The sequence below is a fragment of the Manis pentadactyla genome, chromosome 16 (genome assembly GCF_030020395.1).
Source record: "Manis pentadactyla isolate mManPen7 chromosome 16, mManPen7.hap1, whole genome shotgun sequence".
NCBI lineage: Eukaryota > Metazoa > Chordata > Mammalia > Pholidota > Manidae > Manis > Manis pentadactyla.
In genome coordinates, this window is record NC_080034.1 from 59109406 (window position 1) to 59134475 (window position 25070).

General features: G+C 35.8%; 1 long non-coding RNA gene across 1 annotated transcript in view; it reads left to right on the forward strand.

Moving 5' to 3' along the window:
* Positions 1 to 24786, forward strand: part of LOC130681293 (uncharacterized) — a 44626-nt gene extending 19840 nt beyond the window's left edge. Inside the window, exons 2-4 of the long non-coding RNA XR_008994333.1 lie at positions 11513 to 11654; positions 11798 to 12036; positions 22855 to 24786. This is a non-coding gene — a long non-coding RNA (uncharacterized LOC130681293). The remainder of the gene's footprint in view (positions 1 to 11512; positions 11655 to 11797; positions 12037 to 22854) is intronic.
* Positions 24787 to 25070: the final 284 nt, after the last annotated feature.

Here is a 25070-nt window from a genome sequence, read left to right on the forward strand (position 1 = left end):
TTATTGAAACAAAAAAAACAGAAAAAATTGTGTTTTAACTTATAACATTAGCTAATGCTACAGCTTTATTCCTGAGATAAAGTTGCCAGTATTCAGAACAATTATAACAGGCCATGAATGTCCTAAATTAAATAGATAATTGATGTATTTAGTGCTCAATGGATTCCATTATTTAGTGCCTTAAGCTGCCAACTGGGACGTGGGATAGTTCATCTGATAATTTTGGTTATCTTCACTCAGCTGAGTGACTGTTAGGGGTTGGAGCCAGTGGAACAATTTGGCCCATTTAAAGTTTAGGATTTTGTTTTTAATTCCATAAGTTTCACTTTTGAGAATCCTTTCCCAGGGACTTTGTATAGCTTAAGAAAAATTTCTAGGAATAAACTAAAAATCAGGATTAAAATGGCCCATGATTTTTCTTACTTATGCAATTAAGCACACTCATTGCTGTGTATTGACATCATCCAATTGAACATGTTGCATTCCTTTGTTTAAACAATATAGCTAATACAGAGCTTTTCAACAGAACATTGTGATGTCTACCAGAAAAATCAAGGAAGCTCAAAATAAATCTGTTTTCTGGCGCTTTTGAGTCATGTCAAATGGATTAAAGCAAGGATGGCTATATATATGGTTCATTGTCTAAACTAGTTCACTTTTAGAGTGAAACTAGTGATTACACCCAGCAAAAATGTATAAACGAGGGTGTCCCAGGCAAATGGAGACAGACTTGGGAAAACTGGAACTTTCTTCCAAAGAATTTATACCTCCTCTCTTCTCCTTTGTCGTATGTTACATTTCTGGGGTGACAGCTATACTAGTATTATAGCACCCAGAGGGTTTCTCAAGTTAAGTTCATGATTCTGTGCCCTTTCGACCCCTGTGATAAAAAGCAAACATTGACAGGTGGCTGGTAGGGCTTCGGCTTGTAGAATGTGACTGTGTGAGTGTCAGAGCCCCATTCAGCAATCACACTTTCAATCCTCTTCTCAGCTGCATCAGACTCTTAGAACTCAGCTAACCGTTCATTCTCACAGCCCCTCCTGGCTTTTCATGAGTGTGTATGATTCAGCTTCTCTAAACACAGCTTCTTAGAGCAACCTTAACCTTGAAAGGGAGATGCACAGAGAAGTTGATCATATGCTGAAAAAAAGTCAAACGTCTATAAGATTTATTTTTCTTTTTTTGGATGTTTTGTTACCATAGTACAGATCTTTGTGCAATGACTTCCACTGAGTTCTGAACAGCAAATGTCAGTGAGTCATTATGAGTAATACTAGGTGGTGTTTATGCATTGGCCTCTTTACTGTATCCTGTAGGCTGGTAGAAATCAGGTCGACTGAGTAATTGCTGTAATGCACTCCCTCTTCCTAGTATCTGTACTGCATCTTTGTTGCTTGGCACTCCAATTTGCATTCCAGCATCCTTTCATGCCAAGGCTGGTGATTACTTTAGGTCCCTGAGCTACACGCATAATTATCTCCCAGGAAGTCACTGGGGACTCCTGAGAGGAAGGAGGAAGGTGGAGAGAAGAATGTTCGATGAAGGATTAAGGTAATTCTTTGGTGATGTAACTAGGGAGTGGGGAGGCAAGATGAGGAAAGTTCATTTATCAAGTTTTTAGAGGGTCAGGGGCCTGAAATGTAAGCCCTAATGTTGACCAAAGGTATAACCAAACATTGAAAAAAATTAAATAGTTACATAATACACCTCTAGTCATGGCATAGAGAAGCTTTGTCAATACCATGTGATCGAAATTTAGCTATTATGTTTTAGCCCAGACAAAATCATATTTGTCAGTTAGTGAATTCGTAATTTGTCAAATTTTTGAAAGAAGATCTGATTTCCAGAGATCCTTGAAATCATGCAACAATGAAGACCTATATGCTTACTATGGAAACAAGGCATGTGGCTTGGCCTATGAAACAGTGTCATTCCTTAAAGAGGAAGATACAGCACCTTTGGCCGAGGAGAGCAAAGAGGCGTTCATTCAGTAACAAATGAACATGAAAATGCACCAGAGACAAAGAAAAAAGTACATTAGATGAAATATAAATAAATGGTGAAATGTTAGGCCAATATGATTTCATGAATATTGCAGAAAAGTAAATAAAAATCCTTTGATTATTTGTTTCTGCCTTGTTTTAGTAGTGTGTCATCTAGTACCAGTTCTGTTTACAGAAAACATTGCTTTTGCAAAAACATGTCTGTAATGAAAAATAAAATCCGAGGAAAAGGATTTCATTGCAAAATAAACTTGTAGATTCATTACCCCTGGCTTCACGTTTCTCAGACACAACAATATGGTGGGCATTTTTTAAAAATTTGTTTTTCTTTTAACAAACCATTTTATGTGTTTATCTGTCAAGGCATAGGAGAGAAAAATCTGGGACCAATCAGTTTCTGTTTTACTACAGGGTAATTTATTACTATGCTAAGTGTTGCCTATTTTTTTCCCAGTTAAATAACTAAAAATAAGATTGTCTCTCAAACGTTGACATATGTGATCAGGCGAATACAGCTATGTATGTGCTCCTTATTCTAAAATAAGTTACTGAGATCCAAAATACAATCTGTATACAGCGAGCAAATAGGATCATGTGACTGGTGGGTACCAAGGAAGGGTTTTTGCACTAAAATACACATTGCACCCAGATAGTGTTCTTTTCAGAAATGTAATTAGCCTTTTTATGAACTGGTAAATATAGTATATAGAACACCCAGGAGATTTCCATTAAGCCACATTTATTCCCACATGTCTCTGGGAATCATAAACTGTTGTCTTTCTCTGAAATGGATTAGGACAAATTATATTAGGACATGATTGTGAATCTGATTATGGAGAAACAGTTCGTTGTTTTTTTTTTTTTTAAAACCCCTTTGGGAGGACCACATTTTCATATAAGAACCAGAAGATGAAAAAGCCTTTGGCAAGATGTTTCAAAGGCATGTTTTCTTAATGCACATAAAAGAATCTTCATGCTTATCCAAAAACTGGCCTCTAACTTTAATTTCTTTATCTAGTAGAGACAAAACATGGAGCACTACCTTTTCTACTACGGAGCACATTTCAGATATTGATTTCAGGTGTTAAGGAAAGCTTGTAAGAAAAGCATTTCTATGCATAATTTCTTCTGGGAGAGGAGAGCCCAGTTGGAAGGATTTTCCTTGACTAAAAATCCTTAAGAATGAAAGAAATATGACTTCATAAATGATGTTAATACTCTATGGCAATTAAACCTCTTCACACTATTTTGGGAAATAAAGGGTAAACTGTAAGGCAAAGCATTTAGCCCCCATTACAAAGCAAAGACAGGAGACAAATACTTGACACTGAGGAGAACTTGGAAGATGGAAGGTGATGAGAGGATCTTGAGATGGTGATGAGAAGATAATAAGAGTAATAGGATAATAAGAGAACATGAAATCATAACCATGATCCATTTTCCTGGAAATTAAGAAAAAAACATTTGAAATCGAAGTGAGCTATTTTCAGATTGCAGATAATCAGTGTTTCACATACTCTGTGTGTGCGTATACCCCGCTTTGTTGTTCTTCTCATATTTGGAACGCTGTTATCAACGACTCATACATGGCTGGGTACCAGACAGCCGGGTAGCTCTTAAAACCCCCACACCTGGGCCTTCCCCAAGACGAATGAGTCAGAATTTCTAAGAATGGCAACCAGCATCCATCAGCATTCAAAACAAATGCACAGTCGTTTCCAATATACAGCCGTGTTTGGGGACCAATCCTCCAAGACTTCACTGTGATCCGGTAACTAGGGAGTTAACTTTTGGCGTAGCAAGACTTTCTGAGATCGGTTTCCCTAGCTATATATCCTGATTGGTTAATAACCATCCTGATTATTAAATATATTTTGAGTCTCATCCCCATTGTAATTTCTCTATACATATGATGTATGTGCACTCCCTGTGGCCAATCAGCTATAATATTTCTGGTTTTTCTGTAGGGCTGCTTGTTTTTGGTGAGATGAGTTTTGTCAGAAATTTCAGCCAATTTGGCTAAAGCTATGAAAACTTGCCTTGATTTTATGAAACCTGATTCCCTCTGAGAGGTGGATCCCAATTTCTATACATATTTGCCAGCAGAACTGGCGATTGAACATAATGCCTTGCTGTCGACCTTGATGCTTGACATTTTCAAGCACCGACACTTTCGCTCTCCTGCCCAACCTTTTGATTGGAACTCCTCGTTATTTACACTGGCCCAGAACTGCAGGCTGCTGCATGGAGTTGTACTGTTTATGTTCTGCGCGACCGTAAGGGACACCATTCATATCTGTGGTCACTGGAGAAATCTTTCCGTTGTTCAACAATCGTCTTCATGTCCTTTTGGATACAGTTTGCTAAACTGAACACTGCTTCCTGGGTGGCAGGCCCTGGAGGTTAACCAGTTTCTCCAATCCCATGCTGCTTTGCTTTTTTTCTCCTTCCCCTATGGCGCTATGCTAATGCTTCAGCTGGTATCATGACTAGGGCCGTGTAACACTGGAAAAAGAAAGCACTCATTTTGAACAAGAACTTGCAACATTTTCCTTTGGAATTGTTGAAGAGTACAGTTGGTGTAAGAGGCAAATGCATGACAAGTAACTTAAAATAAAAGCCAGAAAAGTTTATACTTTATAAAAATATAAGCAATGAGAAAAAAATTACTTGTAAATGTTTTTCTCAGTGACTTCTAGATACTCACCTGATCACCCAAGATTGAGGATGGTAATATCAGTTACTTAGTCTATAGATACTGTATCAGTGCTACTTTTAAGAGCACGTCAGTGGTTTGGTACCAGCCTGCGATGAGCTAAGATTGTTTTTATATAATTATAAATTATTATATAATTATAATATAAATTTATAATATAAAGTTTTATATAATTATAAGTTATTATAATACTTCCTTTACTGAGAAAGTCTTGCCCAAAGAAACAAAGAAGCAAATACATATATATGAACAAAACTGTGTATCTGTAAGATAGTTGATTTATATTCTCAGCATAAGCATTTCAACTCATTAAAGAACACTGGCAAAAAGTTTTCTAGAAAAATACAGGTTCAGAGACCAACCCTGGTGTTTTTAACAACCTTGACAGGCACCATTGCTCCACTAAGAAAAAAATATATTGGTCTTTTGGTTTATTCATTCATTTTATGAATGTATGAAGGCCGTTTATATACAAACCACTGTTAAGCATACACAGATGAATAAGATATGATTCCTGCCCTGAAGAAATTTCAACGAAGTCCAACCTGATCATATCTTGCCATTAAATCATCCTATTTATAATAAAGTAAAACAAATTAATACATTTAATGACTGGGAGGGTTATGGCACAAATGAGTTGAAAATAGACCATTTATTTTGAGATGAAGAATTTTCTTCTGTTTAATATTATGACTCATGCTTTGGAAGAATACAACCAGGAACAGATATTAACCAATGGCTAAAATTACTTCAGCAGGTGCATAGCAGGCATGCAGCTTTATACTTTGTAATGTCAATAGTTTGATGTATTTTTTTTTTTCAGAAAGTTGGTATACAAAACCCAAATTCATTTATATTAAATAAACATATGTAGATTTTAGAAACTACTCAAAGTACTTAAAATATTTTCCTCTCTTCATCTTGACCTGTTATAAACAAACGTGTAGGATCTATATATGTGCATATTTGTCTATGTATATTTCTAAGTCATCAATGTATTAATATACAATGATAACATGAAAAATTAGTCATGGAGACTAGAACCTTTAAAGTCTACTTGTCCAAGCTGACTATAAAATATACTGCATATAATTAATGTGCATTAATTATTTTTATACCATATTGGAATCTCCCTAAGCACGGAATTTATGTTTGACTCACGCTGATAACTTCCACAGTACCCACCATACTGTTTGGACCGCAGTAGCTGTTTTCTATACTGCAGCAACAATAACTTATAAGAGTGACACTATTGGCAAAAAAATTGTATTACTGATCACTTACGACATGCCAGGATTTGTGCTAAGTGATTTATACATATTAATTATTTCCATTATAAAAACATTTCTGTTTCTAGGTACCATTACTCTCTCCATGTTTCAGGTGAGGAGCAAGCAGGGTGAAAGTAGAAAGGCTGAGCCATTTTGGTCCAAACGTAGGTGCTCTGGCAGTCAACGCTTCAGAGCTTTATGCCCTGCGGACGGACGTGCCGCCTCCTTCCCTGGTTTGCTTCTGCTGAATGCGGTGCCTTTCCTGCCACTACTTTACAGACGTTAATCCCTAAGAAACATTTACACTTCAAACTCTCCACATCTGCTGCCAGAGAACCCACCCTACAAAAATGAATATATGGATGAATAGTCAAAATAATAATTGCCAAGGCATGGATAAACCTATATTGCTTCCATTTCAGAAACTAATAGACTCTTATCTGAAAATTAGGAACAGGAAATATGATAGAAATATTTGCTTAATAAATGGATCATTTATTTTCTGAACTCTGGTGTGTGAATGTTCAAATAAGTGTAAAATAAATTTGGGATTGAGAGGAAAGGCTATCCTTTAAACAAGGCTAATTAATAAGGAACCCCATGCAAAAGTACTCTAGTGAGAAAGGAAGAAAATTGATGATTAAATCTGGGGCAAGATATTGGTCCAAGGAATTCTAGACCTCAGTAAGAGGTTTTATTAAAGTTTTAAAATAGACTTATGATCAGTTCGGCTAGATTTTATAGTCAAATTCCCTTTAATGCATACAGAATTTCTGGTATGTGCTTTCCCAAAGTTTAATCCCACAGTTTGAGGATCATGATAACATAAAGGTAAAGCAAGAGCAGAAATTTCTAAGAGGGTGTATACTTCATTTTTATGGGTGCTTCTAATAGTTCTGTCTCTACTGTGTACCCAGGAGATGCAGTAACAGCAATCTTATTAAGATATCATATTCTTTGAGGTTACTTTTCTATCTAAAGATCAGTCAACACTTTTGTGTCTTACTATACATTTTTAGAAAGGAGAGGAACCCTCTGTCTCCTCCTTTTTCTTTAACTAGTGGCCTCTGTGCAAATGTCTCACAACTTTCTGAAACGTATACTCTCTATAAGGTGTTCCTCTTTCTTCTTTATCAGAGTAAAAATACTGGGCACAATAGATACACATAGTTTCTAAATTTAGCAGTTTGTGAGGAAGAGATAACAAATGGAAAATTGTGCAATGAGTGGAGAATATTCAGATCAGACAATACCTATGTGACAATCTTAATTTGCTCCCCATTCTGCATACTCAACCCATCGTTATCAATACAGTCACCAAGTCTGACAAACTAGAGGTGTTCCACTAGTTGCAGGGCCAGATCCTATGTATCTTTAATCATTTAACCAACTATCCTTTTTTGTTGACAAAATGAAATTTAATGACCCAAAGGGCACCTTAACATGTGAACAAACCTTTCGTTACTTCTTTGTGTCAATAAAATACATATTCATGGGCTATGGGATAACTATTTTAAGGTGCAGTTGTATTTTTTTCATTATTAAAAATAAAACCCTTAAGACGAAATATATCCATTAAAGACAAAATGACTTAGATCCATGGGATTCTTAAGAGTAATGAGTCCCTATGTCTACAGTGTGTCCCAAGTGTCAGTTACTCACCCATTACCAATTTCATTCCACTCTTTATCTTGTTTTAGGAAAATAAAAGTTGACTTTTTTTTGCATTTATTTAATTTTATACAAGTTATTGATACTGAGATTAATTTGTGACTGATGATTTTCATAAGAGGAGGGTTTTATGTATGCATTTATTGATCTCGTTGAAGTTGAAAGTGCCACTGAGGATGATAGTGAAGAAATATGAAATCTTCACTAAAGTTCTCTGGAGAGCAAAAGTTGATTTTACTTTTCCTCCTGAATTATATAATGAAAGGTTAAGGGGTAATATTCTTATCTAGTATGTTGGGATCTCTCTTTTCCTTGCAAAATAATGCTTCTTGAACAATTAAAAGACAAGGGCAAAGGGAAAGAACAAGGGGAAAAAGAAAAGCTGAGAACGATAGAATGTGGATATAATAAAGCTAATGCTCCTCTGGTAGTTTCTTTTTAAAAATTTGTGCAAATGCCAATAGATTTTTTTCCCAAAGATGGGAGCATGATTAAATAACTGCATCTCTTCTATTATAGAAAAATGAAACACAAGCTTGCACATGGAAGCTCCTAATAATGAGATGTAAACAAAGAGGCCTTACCAGATGACAAAGCTAAAGTTCAGTAGAATGTGGGGTACATGTGTGTTGGGAAATAAGTGACATGAAACGAACTCCGTTTCTCCAAGAAATTAGATTTTATTGGCATTCCATGTGTATTTATTTAATCAAATGATTAAATTTCTATATTTAATACCATATTTAATTCCATATTTACATTATATATACAACTTAATTAATGTGTCTTTAATACACACAGCTACACAGGGATTGCAGGAGACAGACCTCCAGAGCACGCCCCTTCACCTTGATTCTGCCGACTGAGCCTTCTTTGGGTTGTCCTGTTTCTAGTTGCTCACATAGGGGCTTTCACCATCAGCTTAAAAGTCTGTTTCACAGATTTCCATACTCAGCATTCTTATCTTTCAGCTACACATTTCTCATCAGAAACTCTATTTTTTCTATAGCTTAAAATAATGCCTCTCAATTCTAAGATTAAGTGTCTCTTCTGAGCTCCACACCCATAAATTCAACTAACTGCCTAAGCATGAAGGTTTTAGCTCAAACTCAACATGGTGGACTTAAACTCATCTCCCCTCAAACCCTATGCTTTGGCATCAGATTCTTTCATCCATCTCACTGAATGGCAAAACCATCCATTAAGATGTCCAAGAAGACTGGTAGGCAAAATCTTGATTTATTCTCCTTTAAGGTCCAAATTAAATATGTGATAAATGTATGTGGATTCAATCTTCTTAATATCTCTCAGATCTGTCTTCCCTCACCATCCCCATGTCCACTGGACTATGTAACAACCTCCCAAGTGTTCTTCCTTAATTCAGTTCCTATCTCCTCCAGTCCTTTCTCCACACTGCCCAATGTTAGATCTAAAATGTTTTTTCTTTTTAATTTTGCTACTTAAGATCTTTAAATGGCCCCCTTTTTCTTTTTCCTTTTTTAAAGAATCCCTAAGACCTTAGCTTGGCACCCAAGATCCTTTATGATCTGAGCCTTACCTACCTACTCAGTGTCAATTCCCATCACTCTCAGTCTTCTTGCCGGGCTACAGGTCGGCCCGTAGTTTGCGGAACATGGCAGGGAGCACTGCAGTTCCAAAATCTTGTTCTCTTGCTTTCCTTTATATGAAACACTCCTTCTCTTTACCACCATCCCCAAATACCCCACTTTCTAATAATCTCTCAAAGTCAGTTCCAATTTGATCTCATTCAGGGATGGTTCCTGAATCCCCAGTCAGGGTCCACCACTCAGGCGTTATACCCTTAGAGGACACGGTGCCTAACTCTCTTCCAGTGCCCACCTCTCTGTTCTGGGATGGTTAAGCTACCTGACTCTTTCCAAGCCTGTGAGATCTCTGGAAAAGGGATTGTGTCACCTTTCTTCTCTGAATATCCAGCACCTAACATACTGACTGGTACACACTGATCATGTGATAAATTTTCCAATAAAGTTATGCTCTTTTCTATAGAAAAGAGCTACATAGCTTAAGGGAGTGGCAACTCGTACAGGTATGAATCACTGAAATTGGATGTATGAGGAGCACAATGATAGTACATGCCCAGTGCGGTACTACCTTCCCATAAAGACACAACCCAAATACATTTATTTAGGAGAAAAGGGGGTTTTATTTTTAAAATTCAAAAGTACTTAAGGACAATAGGTTTCCTTCCTATTCATGAAGTGAATGAATAATTTAGGCATCACACGAGGATGCAGAGAAAATTGTGTGAAATGAGGAGCTGATGCATATACTGAGGGAAGGAACAAAGAGGTTTCAATTTGTGAAACAAAGAGGTGAACCCAAGAGAAAGCCACTAGGTGAATATATTTTTACTGGTTTATTTTAATTTAGTTGCCTTAAAGCTACATTAAATGTGCAATCAATCTTTTCAGGTACAGCTCCAATTTCAAATATGTTTTTTTAAATCAATATTTTTAGGTTCAGAAAATGTGATAATTTTTTTTTAGATTCTTTAAGTTTTATATACATATATATGCACACCCTCATATACACACACATTTTATTACATTCATCTTTTCAATAGCCTTTGGTAAAGAATACCATATTATATGGACAATTTTACTAATGACTTAAGTATATTATAGCTATGGCTTCATGGAAGAAGATACCTAAATTGAAATATTTGTAAGTGTAACAAGAATCTTCCTGCATAACCTAGCCAGAGGTAAGTGATTTTACTTTAAAGATATGCTCTGATCTTATTCATCATTATTACACACTCAAACCCATGGGATTTGAAAAGCATATTTTGTCCTTTTAAATGCCTATAACATTTTGTAGAAAATAATTTCAAAAATTTTCTTTCTAAAATTTTGAGAGTTATCTTACCAGATTTACTAAACATGTTGGACTTCAGTACTAATTGATTTTGAACTTGTGCCATGTATAAATACAACCACCGAGATGATGGATGGCTTCATTTCAGAGTGAAGACTCTTAATGTTTTGTTAACAAATGAAACATTTCATTAGACTCATTGAAATTCACTCTTTTCAACATTTAAATTGTAGCAGTTCATATCTACTTACTAAATACCCCACTTCTCAAAAGTACCAAAGAGAACTACACATATCCAGTAAGAAGGAAGAACGCCATTTTAAATGTTATGCTTTCTTAAAGATCCCAGTGGATGTGGTTGGCAAATCAAATTTTGCTATTATATCTATAAAAAAGGGAACAATTGTTAGCATCTGTGAACTGCTTCACTAGTTTGTATGTTATTGGGACACCAAGTATGTAATGACAGTGAGTCTCAATTCATTGGCCGTAATGTGGGAAAATACAGAAACGAATGGAAAGTGATTTCATACCAAAAGGAACTGCCATGACAGTTCCTTTTGGTATGATTTAGGAAACTACAGGCAGTAGAAAAGCCTCCCTTTTAAATGTCAAATCCAAGATTCATTTCTGTACTGCTTTATTCCAAATGTCAGTGTTCTGAGCAGAACCATCAATCTCACCAGAACTTTCCAAGCTTTACGCATCAAAACCTCTGTCCTTTAAGAAAGAAATCCCAATTTCTGGGAATACCCAGCATCCAATTTGCATGATGCTGAAAAAGTGCTTCCATCAAGAAGCAGGGTATGTTTAGTGTCTTCTGTACATATGACCACTCAAGAGTGGAAGAAAGAATACTCCACTCTTGCCAAGAGTGACTAAACTAAATCAGGAGCATTTCCCTTTAGAACAGAAAGATAATCCTTTTTTCAGGGACTTTCTTCCTGTCTTTCTTATTTATTTTCCTATGCCCTGTTTCTTTCACATAGAACCATGTGCTCTGTTCCTCTCCCTAAAGCCACTGACACTTGCTGAGGTAAAGTGAGCAAGGTGTGTGTTTGCAGAGTGAATATCCCGGTGGAACCCACTGTAAAGCCCAGCAAGCATGTAGGACTCCAGTCTACACATGAGGTAAAACTCTCCACTTCCAAACAAGCATATGAGAGATCTGAATAAGTGAAAAAACAGACAATAAACAAATTATTTTTAAAAGATACAAATAATGTACTCAAATATCCAAATAACCTTCATTTGTTATGTGCTTTCCAATTCAGGTTAACACTGAAAGTGTTTTACAAGTGTTCTGAGAACAGACTCTCCCTTTGGATATGTGGAGACTAGAGGGTCCTCCTCGGCCTGCACACTGAATCATCTGGTCCCAGAGCAGAACATGCAGCTCGGCTGAGATGTACCGGGTGACCACAGAGAGACAAGGAATGTGACCAAAAGTTTGGGACTCTTTGGATAAGTGCCACTGAACACAGACCCCTGGAAACAGGGATATGCTTTCTGGGTGAGAGATTCTTGCAAAGATAATTTTTTTTAGATTTCTATACTGAGAAATGTTTCCTTGTCCATAACCATAACAATGGAGAAAAAGTTCTGTTATTGTGGATGCATGGAAAAGCTATTTAAATAGGAATGATTAAATGTGAAAAAGTAAGCTTTAATCTTCAGTTATGCCATAAGAAGGAATTATTTACAGAATAATGACTACATCTACATTTTCATGAAACTCAGAGAAAACATTAAGAAAACTTTCAAGTGAGTTTATTAAAATGTAATAAAATAAATATTCTAAAATCTGCTTTCTCTGGATATTTTGAATAGACTCAGCAAAGAGGCAATTTTGTTTGCAGTGGGTATCTGGGATTGTATATCGCAGACATCTGATGTGTAAACAAGCATTCCCTCTTCAATTCCTTTCCTTATTCTCCTGTTGATAAGCACTGTGGATCTCACCTCCATGGCCCTAATGAGTCGGTACATTACTAAGGTGGAGAACTGAGTTATCTTGCACTGAAACTGCTAAGAAAATGCTTGGCACCAAAGTGACTTTGGATTGGGACAAGGGAGAGGCTGGGCATGCTTTACTAGGGGGAATGGAAGGTGAATAGGTTACCCAGAGCCCAGTAGGAATCAATGGACTTTGAGAATGGAGATGCTTGCTTTGGCCCAACATGGATGGCTCCACTCATTAAGGTCTGAGCTTTGTGATGAGAGGCATTATTTGTTCTGTCCGTCATGGCATCCCAATCACAGGAGCTATTGCCTCACACAAACCAGACACTCGACACATGTTTGGTGAATTAAGTGATGAAGTTATCAATGGTGACTTGTCTAAGATTACCCAAGAGAAAATAGTTGGTCTACTGCTACAACCTGGAGAAAGAAGTATGTGATAATGGTTTTCTCTTCACTCCTGATGGAAGTTGCACTCACCAGGGGAAATAGCTATACCAGTAAGTGGTACCGGATGAGAATTAAGAAGTGTTTCTCAAAGCAGTTCAAAACAGGATGCTATACTCTGTTTTGTATCCAGAGAATACATCTGACCCCAAATGTGTGGGGTTTTCTTTTTCCCCATCAATCAGTTCTTCAACTCTTCAGATACCAACCAGAGGTCCTACCATTCAGTTCAATTATGACACTAACCAGAATGAGTGCAGATCCCACCGCATAAGGGCTCAGACTCACAAGACTGCCCCCACTTCAAACACCAAATGCAAGCTCCAGGCCTCTCATACTTCTGACTGACCAGCTATAAACCAGGGGTTCCCATGACCCTCTCCTTGGGTTTGATAATGCTAGAACATCTCAGAGAACTCAGGAAAAGTTTCCTTACATTTACTGGTTCATTATAAGGATACAACTAAGGAAAAGCCAATGAAAGAGATGCATAAGGCAAAGTATAATAGCAGAAATGGGTGCAGAATTATTTCCATACTCTCTCCAAGTGTATCCACTCTAAGCACTTTGATGTGTTCACCAGCCTGGAAGCTCTTTAAACCCATAGTTCAGGGGTTTTTTAAGGAGGTTTCATTATGCAGGCCAATGATTAAATTATTAGCCATTGGTGATTCGTTCCTTCTTCAGCCACTCTCAACTCCCGAAAGGTTAGAGGTGGGACTGAAAGTTCCAATCCTCAAATATGATGACCAGCCCCCATCCTGAAGCTACCTAGGGGTTCCAGCCACCAGCCATCCCATTAGCATACAAAAAGACGCTATTGTCATTTCAGAGATTCCAAGCACTTCCAAGACTCTTGTATCAGGAACTGGGCCAAACATTATAAAAAAAGATATTCCTATCACTCAGGAAATCACGAAAGTTTTGGGTACCATGTGCCAGAAACCAGGAAGAAAGACCAAATACTTATTTCCTATTATATAACAATATCACAGATGCAAATTTTGAATCATTACTTCTGATGTCAGAAAAAGGAAGTGGTAAATACCATTGAACAGTAAAAATAGGAAACCCACACTGAATAGTAGGAAAAAGTAGCACTGAATAGTGACAAAAACTCCACAGACTTTCTGAATCTGCATCAAAACCACTGATGTGGGTAAAGATATTTCAATGCGTGTGCATGCAAGCACATTATCAGAGGGAAGACACTTCTGTAAAATCCAGGGCACCAAGAAAGTCATGCATATTAATTGATACATTTTTTCAAGTCAAGACAGCTCAGTCAAGGGTCCTTCTAGGCCAGCTTTAGGATGGGGACATTTGTCATTATATTTATTTTATTTTAAAAATTGTTTTAGTATATCATTCATAAATGTTCTTTGATGTGTGTCTTTTGCCAGCAGTCCTTTCCTCTTGATGTGGCACACTTCTGAATATTGGAACTGTTGGTGGCACCTTTGAGAGAATTAATTTTAAACAACATTATATGGGTTAATAATAATTAAAGTGAAATCACTACTGTAGTAGAAAAATGTCTTATAGTGACTTTAAAAGCTTCCAAGTTTTAAAAAAACTTACTTGTTTACCATTTCACCAGAACTACTGCTTGTGTTGTCTTCACTTTTTCATATATTCAAGTGGTAAAATTCCTGCATGAAAACACATAATGTATGCTTTTCTATTGTTACTGTTGATTTTGAGCTCTAATCTCTACATTTTAGTTTAGGCCACATCTTGCTCATAGTGATAACAGGATGCACATGCATTGTAGCAGAAATACATTTTACAACTTCCTCAAAATTTAGAGGCATGCATGTGGGTCTTGCAATTCGGGTTGCATATGTGTTAGCAGACCCAAAGTAAAACCAACTGCTCATCATTTTTGGACCACCAAAATTTCTCCAAGTTGCTGAGTACATAATTATTAGGCCTGCTATATGACAGAATTTAGGAACTGAAGGAATCTAATACCATCAAATTCAGAGCTTCTTAGGCTTGGCTATATACATCTGTGTATCTATATCTACCATCTGCATGTATCTGTATCTATCTATCAATCTCTCATCTATCTACCATCTATCAGTATCTCTGACAAGACTGGATGGTGAACAAAAGTTGCAAATGAAACCATTCTATGCTGTCTGTGCCACTGAGTGCATTAGTTCATATTGGCACTGTTAGATTGCAAACATTAGTAGGGAGCTGTGCTTATAATACTTATTTGGATAAATTCTAGCAAAAAACTGAGGAACTGAGAAATGTCCATATTATATCTTAGATTATAACCATTAGTTTACATGTCTTAATCTCCTAACTGCATTGACTAGCCCCTTATGGTACAGAATGTGCAATATGTTTTACTTCTCTGTGTAACTGGTCAGGGCTGAGCACAGTTCTGACCAACAGAAGGTGCTGAATGAATATTTGTTGAATGCAACTGAGTATCTTTGCTGTCTTCAATTAGAAGTAAAGCAAGGGTATCAAGAAAAGAATATGGAACTGTAAACCCCTTCCCAATTTCCATTACTTAGGAACTAATTATCATGTTTCTGGATTCCTTGTACTTCCTATGCCTAATTCATTTCACTGCTCATTAGCACCTTCACCACACCTGAGGATAGACAGGAGATAATAAAGTAATTATAAGGAATAATATGCAAATTAGCCATGATGGTTTGGTAAGCAGGTAGTTTGCAATTCTTGATTAAGAGGAGGCTCTGGGATTACCTTGGAATTTTCACTGTTTTGCAACCCCCTGTTGGTGGTGAACACATGCAATCAAGAATCTAGACTTGGTCTACAGATCTTGGGAAAAAAATCAGCATCCGCGGGCTGTCTGGCCACCTGAGCTGTGATAGGTGCTGGCACATCAGAGAAAAATAGATTCAGAAGAGCTTGGCAGGCTGAAAGACATTGAAGCAAAATTTGTAATCTGATTGGCAAGCAGTTTAATAGAGCAGAAGTGGAGTTATGTGCGTGTTCTGTACGATGCTCCAGTAGAATCCTGGTGTCAGCATTTTGTCCAGCTGCAGTCTGTTAATTGCGAGAGCAGGAGGACATCCTGAAGGGGTATTACTGCAGTGTAAATGGGAGAAAAGCTTAGCCAAGGGCCCCCACATCAGCAAAAGAGGAGGAATTGGAATTTGAAATGCGAGGGTCACCTAGTGATTTGTTCTATATTCCATACTGATGATAGGAATCCGGCGGCGCAGGCTGATAAAAGGAAAAGAAGTCGGTGAGAGGCTGGCTCCTTTATCGTTGCTGAATAAAACCAATAAAACAGGAAAACAAAATTTAACAGCTAGAGGGATCTAAGAAATCACCAAGTTCAGAGCTTCTCAAACTTGGCTAAGCATAAGAAGCAACTGGGATGCTCTTTTAAATACAGATCCCAGGACCCTATTCCCAGAGTATTTATTCTGTGGGCCTGGGTAATGGTAAGATATATCTTTAGGTCTATGTCTGTATATCTATATCTATCAATTGCACATTATTTGTAGGTAATAGATTGAAAAATAAGGATAGGTATATCTATCTATCATCTCCTATTCTATATCTCTCTCTTTCTCTTTCTATCCATCTGTCACCTAGCCATCTTTGTGTTCTTAAAGCTCTCCTGGAAAATCTAATGCATTGCCAGTTTGGGGAATCACTAATTCTCATTTTAATTATAAAAAGACTAAGATCCATAATAATTGTGTTACAGTCAAGTTATTTTCTTAGCAATAACAAAGAGAGCTAAGTTACTCAGTTCTCAGTTCAGCATCCTTTTTTCTATTCCATAAATCAAAAGGACAAAGATGTACAAAACAAAAGTGAAGAAGATACTCAAATAAGAATAAAGCAGAATTTGGAAAGCAGAAACAATCAAAAAAACTTTATTTTTTGTAAGAAAATCATGTTAAAATTATTTGAAAACAACCCTTTTAAAAAATGTTTTGATTCCAAAGACATCCAGTGCACAGAATGCAGAGCAGTGGGGAAATGCAAATGGGGAACATTGAATTTTCACTCAGACACTACAAAGTGCAGACACTTTTGTGAATTCATCCAAGTCTGGAACCTAAATACCTATGCACAGAATTAGAGATGTATATTTTTTTCAATGGCACAAGTGGCCAGATTTATACTAACTGGAGTCATAAAAGACATAAATATAACCCAAGATTCCAATTTATTAGTTTAAAATGAGAAAGAGACTAGACTAGCAGACTAATATATAATGTTTGCTTAAGTACAAGCTCTTATTGTAATAGATCTAAGCAGTAAATTACTTGGTGGATGTAAAATCAAAAGAGAAAATCATAGAGCGCTATCAAAATGTCACCTGACAAAAGATTCTAGAAGTCTCCTTCACCTGGACCCCATGTTGCTAAGTGGGGTTTCTGGAGGTTTGCAGGATACTCCTGGAAAGGAATTTGAAGAAGAAAAAAAAAGAGAACAAGTTTTCTCCCTTTTAAATTTTAAATTTTATCTTCTTTCAAGTAATGTTTTCAAGGCTAATCCAGAGTTGTAGCATGGTTTAAATTTTCATTCTTTCTGTTGTCAAATAGTATTCCATTGTATGAGTAGACCAATTTGTTTACCCATTAATCTGTTAATGAATATTTGAATTTTCTCCACTTTTTATCATATTATTATTATATTATAAATAATGCTGCCATAAGCATTCATATGCAATTCTGTGTGTGGATATATTTTTTAATCATTCTTAAGTGAATAGCTAGGACTAGAATTGCTTCATCATGAATTAATTCTTTATTTAATGATTTGAGAAACAGTCAAGCTGTTTTCTAAAGTGCTTGCACCATTTTACATTCCCACACTGGCAATATATGAAGGTTCTAGTTTTTCTATGTCCTTGTCACCACTTGTAGCTATCTGTCTTTGGGATTGCAGCCAACCTAGTGAGTGTGAGGTGGCATCCCATTGTTGTTTTGGTTTGCATTTCCCCAGCGACTACTATTTAGCAACTTCATGTGCTTATTAGTCATGTCTTTATCTTCTTTGGATAAATATTTATTAAAATCACTTTTTCCATTTTTAAAATCGGATTTTTCTGTCTTCTTGTTAATTGTGAGATTTTTTTGTATATTCTGGAAAGAGGTCCCTTATATAAATACTTTGTAAATATGTTCTCCCAATCTGTAGCTTGTTTTTTATTTATTTTTAATTTTGACCTTGAAACACAAATAATTTGAATTTTAGTAACATCCAAGTAATAAATTTTTTCCTATGGCTTGCATTTTGGTGTCATGTCTAATAACATTTTGTCTAATCCAAGATCATGAAAATGTTCTGTTTTCTTCTAGAAGCTTTATGGTTTTAGTTCTTACCTATGACTAATTTTAATAACATTTTATATATTGTGAGATGAGAATCAAAGTTTATTGCTTTACCTATCTGTATGAGTATGAGATATGAATTTGAATATCTATATGAATTTCAGAATGATTATTTCAATTAATGCAAAATTGGCAGAGCTATTGGTGATAGGGGTTGCACTGAATCTGTAGAGCAATTATGGGAGTACTGCAATACAAACAATATTATGATTTGAAATCCATGAACACTAGGTCCTTTTCATTTTTATTTAATTTCTCTCCACAGTGATTTGTGGTTTTAGGATGCAAGTCTTGCTGTTCTTGTTAGGTTGAATTCTCAGTATTTTACTTTACTTATTTTACTTTATTTTTGATGCTATTGTGAATGGAATTGTTATCTATTGCTAGAATATTAAGGTGAATATGATTTTTGGATACAGATCTTCTTTCTTACAACCTTGCTGAACTCATTTATTAGTTCTAGAAATTTTTTACATGGATTCCTTGGGATCTTTTATATAAGATATCACGTGCTATGCAAATAGAGTTTTATGTCTACCTTTCCTCTCCCTAATTACCCTGATTAAAACCTCCAGTACAATGTTGAATAGAAGTGGCAGGGGAAGGCATTCCTTATCTCAGGAGGAAAGCCTTTATTTATTCATGATCAAAAAATGGTATTGGCTGAAGGTTTTTAAGCACTCATCTAAATGTCTTATACATAGTATTTATTTTTATCTTCATACCAGCAATATGAATAATATCTACAAGCATTTATATTTTATAAGTCAGACAATATATATTAATGCAATAACTGTCATAAAAGTTAGTAAGTGGTTGAGTCAGCATTAAAATGAGAAACTATGACACCAAAATCCACTTTAACTGCCCCTCTATATTGCCTCAATGATTATTAGTTAAATTACGTTGACTGGAACTATAGTTAGCTTAACACTTAAAAAAATTGATTTATAAATTTTTGAATTGTGCATGAAATTTAAAATTTGATGATTTTTTGATTGTTAGCTATAGACAACTGTTTTCTCTGTTTCAAAAAATTTTAAATGTCACAATTAATAAAATGATAGTAAAATATAGTTCAAAGACTATAATAACATATATAGCCCTAATACTGATTATCTGTGTGATTCTCTCTCTATATGCATCTATATTAATATTTTAAAACTTCTCTCCCTCTGAGGGATTGGCTTGATTTCCAAGAGATCTAACTTTAGCACCTTATTATTCCATAAAATTTGTTGTAAAAAATTATTACAGTTAACAAAAAATTATCATGAATTTTAAAATTTCATTTCTTGAGATCTATCAGCTATCACTGCCCATTTTGGTCTATGCAGAATAAACATTTTATAATGTTTATAATCAAAACAGATATTGCTATTTCAAGGGTCCATTGGATGTGCTAAGAATAACAAGGCCAACTTTCCTCCTTGATCTTGGTCAGGAAGCCAGCTCTTTCTTAGGTCATGATCCTTCTTTTTGATTTCTTTGATTTGAGCTTGAAACAGGAATAAAAGAATACAAAGGGAAGGGAAATCTAGCCATTTCTTACATACTATTTCTAGATTCAAAACAAAAAATCATCTCCAGTATTGAGGTCTTTATTGATATGACTACTGTAACTTTAGTTACATGTTTAAAATAACTAATTTTTTAAAAATAAAATTTTTAACATTCACTGTAAGTGAAATTTAAGATACTTAGTTAGCAGCAAAAACATAATTTTTAACTGATGCTAAACCAGAATTTGGATCTAGTATTGCTCTGTTTTAACTAATTCAATTGGTCATGGCAATCTAAAATTTCACTTTGTTGTATGCTGAATAAATAGTTTCATTTAACACCTGATCAGAAGGAGGGTGAACCAAACCACACATCAAGCAAAGCTTTACAAGTCAGTCAGTGCAGTGAGAAAAGACCAAAATAAAAAAAGAGAGAGACAAAAGAGAGATGAAAACAAGTAAAATTAGGATGGATATTTCTTTGTAAACAAAAACATCAATATTTTAAAATACTGATGTTGCCAATTGTACAGTCAGGGATTAAGTCACTGTGTGTCCCCATGCTAACCTTAGGTATAAAAGGATAAATTGCAATTACTTTGTAGGTAATCTATTAGTCTTCAAAGCATTTTTAAGCAAAAGAAGGAATATGGAAGCCACAGTTGGCCCTCTTCTTTAATAAAAATCAACCAAAGTATAGATAATATATTGTTTTTCACAAAACTTTACTTGCCCCCTTTGAAATAAGACTGACAGAAACAAGTATACAGGTAATTCCAAATTAGTATCTCAGTTGGGGACATGCAAAATAATTTCTCAGTTAAAATTAGATTTTCTTGAGATCAATTTCAATGAAAATTTTCTGACTAGAAAATCTAAAAACAGATTTTCCTGAAATAATTTTCCAAAATTGGAAAATTAGGATATTTATTATAGTCTTTGGGAAATATCTAAGTGGCTTGGCAGGGGAAAAAAGAGTCTCATTGAAAAGGAAATCAAAACAATAAAGTAATGTAGTTGATGACAAGAACAAAAACAGCCAACTCTTCTGTTTTCCACCTCTAACAGGAAGGCTAATCAGTTGTAATTAAGAGGCAAAGTAACAGTCTAATAAACCACACTTGTCACCAGTTGTCATCTCAGTGATCAATTCACACCCCCATCACAATGACAGCCACCCTTCCAGGACTCTAATAACCTCACTCCTAGGAGCTGTGGAGGATTAGGAAATGGATAATGGATTGTTAAGGCTTTAATGAAGTGGGGGGTAAGGAGACAGGAACCTCTCAGCTGGGGAGGTAAGGGGTGGCAGGCGGGGAGAGAGGCTCATGAGGGTAAACTTTAATTAAGGTTTTGGTTCACTTTGGTTTCCTATGTAAGTTAAATTAATTTAAGACTTTCAACTTTTCTTCCTACAGAGTTTACTCCCTCTTTCCAGTTTTCCTTTTCCAGCATTTGTGGAAGAATCTTTTCGGTTAATCTCTATCCTGAACTTGATTGATTGATTGATTGATTGATTGATAAGTTGCACTTAGAAGCACACCTTCATTTTAACTTCTTTCATTTGTTTTCAAATATTTGTTTTCCCCAATGACTTCTATAAAATTATAAGGAAATACAGAGGCAATGCCTTCTTTTTTTGCCACTAAGAATAATTTTGTGTATGAGCACTAAAGAATAAAAAAAGCAGTTGTACTTTGTATCCAACTTAACGTCCCATCATTTGATGACAATAAGAGGCAACAGGGCCTTATATAAATAGAAAATACAAACAATTTTCACATGCGGTTTATAGGATCAGCCAAAGCATCTGTGAAATTCTTTTGTGACTTTAGCTAGTTTGTAAAGATTATCCTTTTAATGACCAATTTAAATGAACTCTTTCATGTTTTAAGCTTTTTGTTTCCCAACACAAGCAAGTAAAAAAATGAATCCTGTGGTGGGAGCCCAGTGTCCTCTGCCCAGGTGTACATAAAGCTGCGTAAATGGCTTCCACTGCCTTTGTTGCTAACACAGCAGGGTGTACTATTACTGAATTAGGTTGTAAGGAATGGGATCAACCAGCCAGTGTTATCCCTTGCTCTGCACTGTATCACACCAACATGATTCTCGACCAGGGAAACACTGTATTGTTTTAAAAATGAAGGTCATCATCTCTGATTGTACAGTCCAAGAGCCCATCTTTCCCCATTTTTCATTAATCTGAGAGTGGGGCTTATTTATATGTACATAGTTATGATTATCCCTTTATATGTTGTCATTTCAGCAGAATGCAATATTTGGTTGAATCAAAACCATTGCAGTTGCAAATCTAAGTTCATTAACTCAGAATTTTTGTTTGTTGTTTTAAAAAAGAAATATCATGACCCTTCTTATAAAAAATTCACTATAGAAGATTTTGTAGCCAGAAGATTTAAGATACATAACAGTTTATGAAAGATCTTAGAACTCTGAAATCTTGGTAATCTCAGAATATTTGGAAGTAAAAGTGTCGAAATGCACTTTCTGTTTTTTTGAAAGTCCACCCTTATATCATCCAAACAGAGGTTAAACTACCCTACTACGTAAATCGGAGTGACGCCTTATTTTTCTGTCTCAGTTTTCCCATTAGGGTGGCTGGAGGATGGTTGTCTATTTGAAATGGTAAATGTAGTATTTCAGTTGATTTTTAATTGGAATCAAATTTGGGGGAAAAAAGTCTAAGAGTTAAGAACATTAAAATCTGTAAGGAATCAAAAGTCATTAATTTCCATTATTTTTAAAAATGTCAGTTTATCCAATGGAGTGTGACAGTCTGTGTATCTATTATCTACCCTGTTAGAGCTGAGACCTCATTTTTCTCCCTCTATAATTAGATCCAAGGGCCATGTACTAGGTTTTGATGACATTCTCTCTTCAACTCGGTTGTTTTAAAATTCTGTGATGAGGACTATTTTTGTACCACCCAGGCCCACCCCTTTCATCTTTCCTCCAGAGTACTGCTTAAGGAGCCCCGTACAAGTACGATATCCAGAGAACAAGGTCAGCGTCTCACCAGCTTTTATTTATTTATTTTTCTTTTGTGCTCAACAGATTGTTGTCCACACAATGGAAAACTTGGGGAACATGAGCCCGCTTCCTCTTAAGATGTCTCGCTGTGAACTATTAGAATACCAAAAGGCTAATATATGCATCCACGGGGCAGAGGGGAGCATTTCAGCCCACATTTCACACTGCAGTAATCAATTCATCGGTTTAAAAAAAAAAAGAAAAAAGAAAGGCGCCTGCTCTTTCCTTGTCCAGCTGCAGCAGGCAGGGGCTGGAACATATGCCCGTCTGAAAGAGGAGGAGGGGAGCCGGGCCTCTCAGGAGACGCCGCACAAAGAAAGCCAATCTTCTCCACAAAGCGTGGAATGACTTAAACACTCTATTGTATTAAATATGAATGAGCCCTCATTGTGGAGCACAGTGTGTGGGGACCCGGGGTGTCCTCCCATTAGCCACGTGATTAACCGGATTACACCGGGAAGCCGCGACAGTAAACGCGGGGAGCCTTCTGTCACTTCCTCGACGAGGGGCTGAGGAGCTGGACCCTTTGTGGTCAACTGGGCGGAAAGAAGAAATAACCATGAATGTCATGCTTGGTAATTAAAAAAAAGAGAAAGAGAGACAGACAGACAGAGAGAAAGAAAGTTGTCTCCAGGGACCATCTATGAGAAACAGTGTGAAAACATCTTTCTGAGCAACTAACACATCAGTATTGTTCCCTTTGACCACATAGGACTCATCTAACCCGTCCTAAACAGGGTCCTGTATTTCCCTTTTGTGGTCAGGGCGATAAAAAAAAAAAAGCCATGAATTAAAGCTGCCTAATTCTGCTCATTAGGGGTGAGACCCCATTCTTCTGGGCCCCCAGATCTGCTAGCCTCAGCTTCTCTTTCCTCTATGTGTGGGTCTCTCTTCTCTCCGTTTCCATCCACTTCCCTGTTCATCCTCAGGACAGATAACGACCCATAGTTAATTGATTTATGGAAATTGCACCAAAGTTACAATTCTCATAGCAGCTTGAGCTTTGAGAAAACGCAGGGAAATGGTTAACACTGCGCCAATGAGAGAAGTATATATTATCTGAGTTCAGGCCTGGAAATTCAAATATCTTGAGTATAAAATGTCTTCTGGGATATTTTTTAGTTTATTAATATGATATAAAGGTGAAAGACATTTGGTGAGTCATATTTTAACTAATAAATATTTCTAGAGATTAGTTATTAGTTAAAAGTCGATTATGTTAGAAAAAGAAAAGTCAATCTTTAAAAATATATATCTCTATTGGCTACAAAATAGACTATTTTGGTAAAGGATAAGTTAATAAAAAATGAAGAGTCAAACTGAGTCTTTGGCAAACCTTAGAAGTTTTGAATTAATACACCTTTTAAATAAGGAGGAAGAATAGGTATTTTTCCCTAACAGTCATAAATCCATTGGTAAAACTGTTCAAAAATAGTATTGTGAGAAGTAAATATTTTCTTAAATTTGTTTATCGGTTTTGACCTTTCTCTAAAAAGTTTATAACAACTATGCAAGATGTGAGTTCCTGTAACATAAAAAACAAAAAACAGTTTTAAAACTTTTGGGCTCTAAATAAGATAGATATATTGAAATTTATCTATATTGATCTCAAGTATAAATATAATCACTCTTATTTTCTGCCATGCCTTTTAACCTAATCATTAAATTATGGTGTAGAGAGAAAGTTCTTCCAAATGATGAGAGCAAAATTCTACTTTGAGAAATAATTTATACTACTTTAACAATTAAGGCAAATGTCAAATGAATGGAGGCCGAAGGAAATTTAACAATTAAATAAAATAAGAGCTTTTTTTATTAATTGAATAATTCATTGACTGAAGACAATGTTGTTTGTTTTTTGTTCCCTCTCCTGCATTTTCTACATGCAAAGAGCCCTATGCTAGGAGAAGATTTCGAGACTTCAGGAAATACAGATTCCATTGTGAGGGGCAGGTATCTTAAGATCTTAAGATAAGCATTAGATAAGAGATTTTTGTGTGTTAAGATTTAACCTCCTTTCATGAAAATCCATTAATTAACTGTTGTTTGAGGAAAACACTTGTAAACTATCCAATTAACTTTTTCTTGTCAAAATAAAACAAACACAGTTTAAATTGGTTTTGCTTAAAGAATATTTTGAATGTCTCCATTATAGTGTTTCTGATGGCCGATCACCTGCCTGAGGTAGATGGTAAAGTCCTGGACCTGAAGGATTCTGATTTCTGTTGCTCTGATTCCCT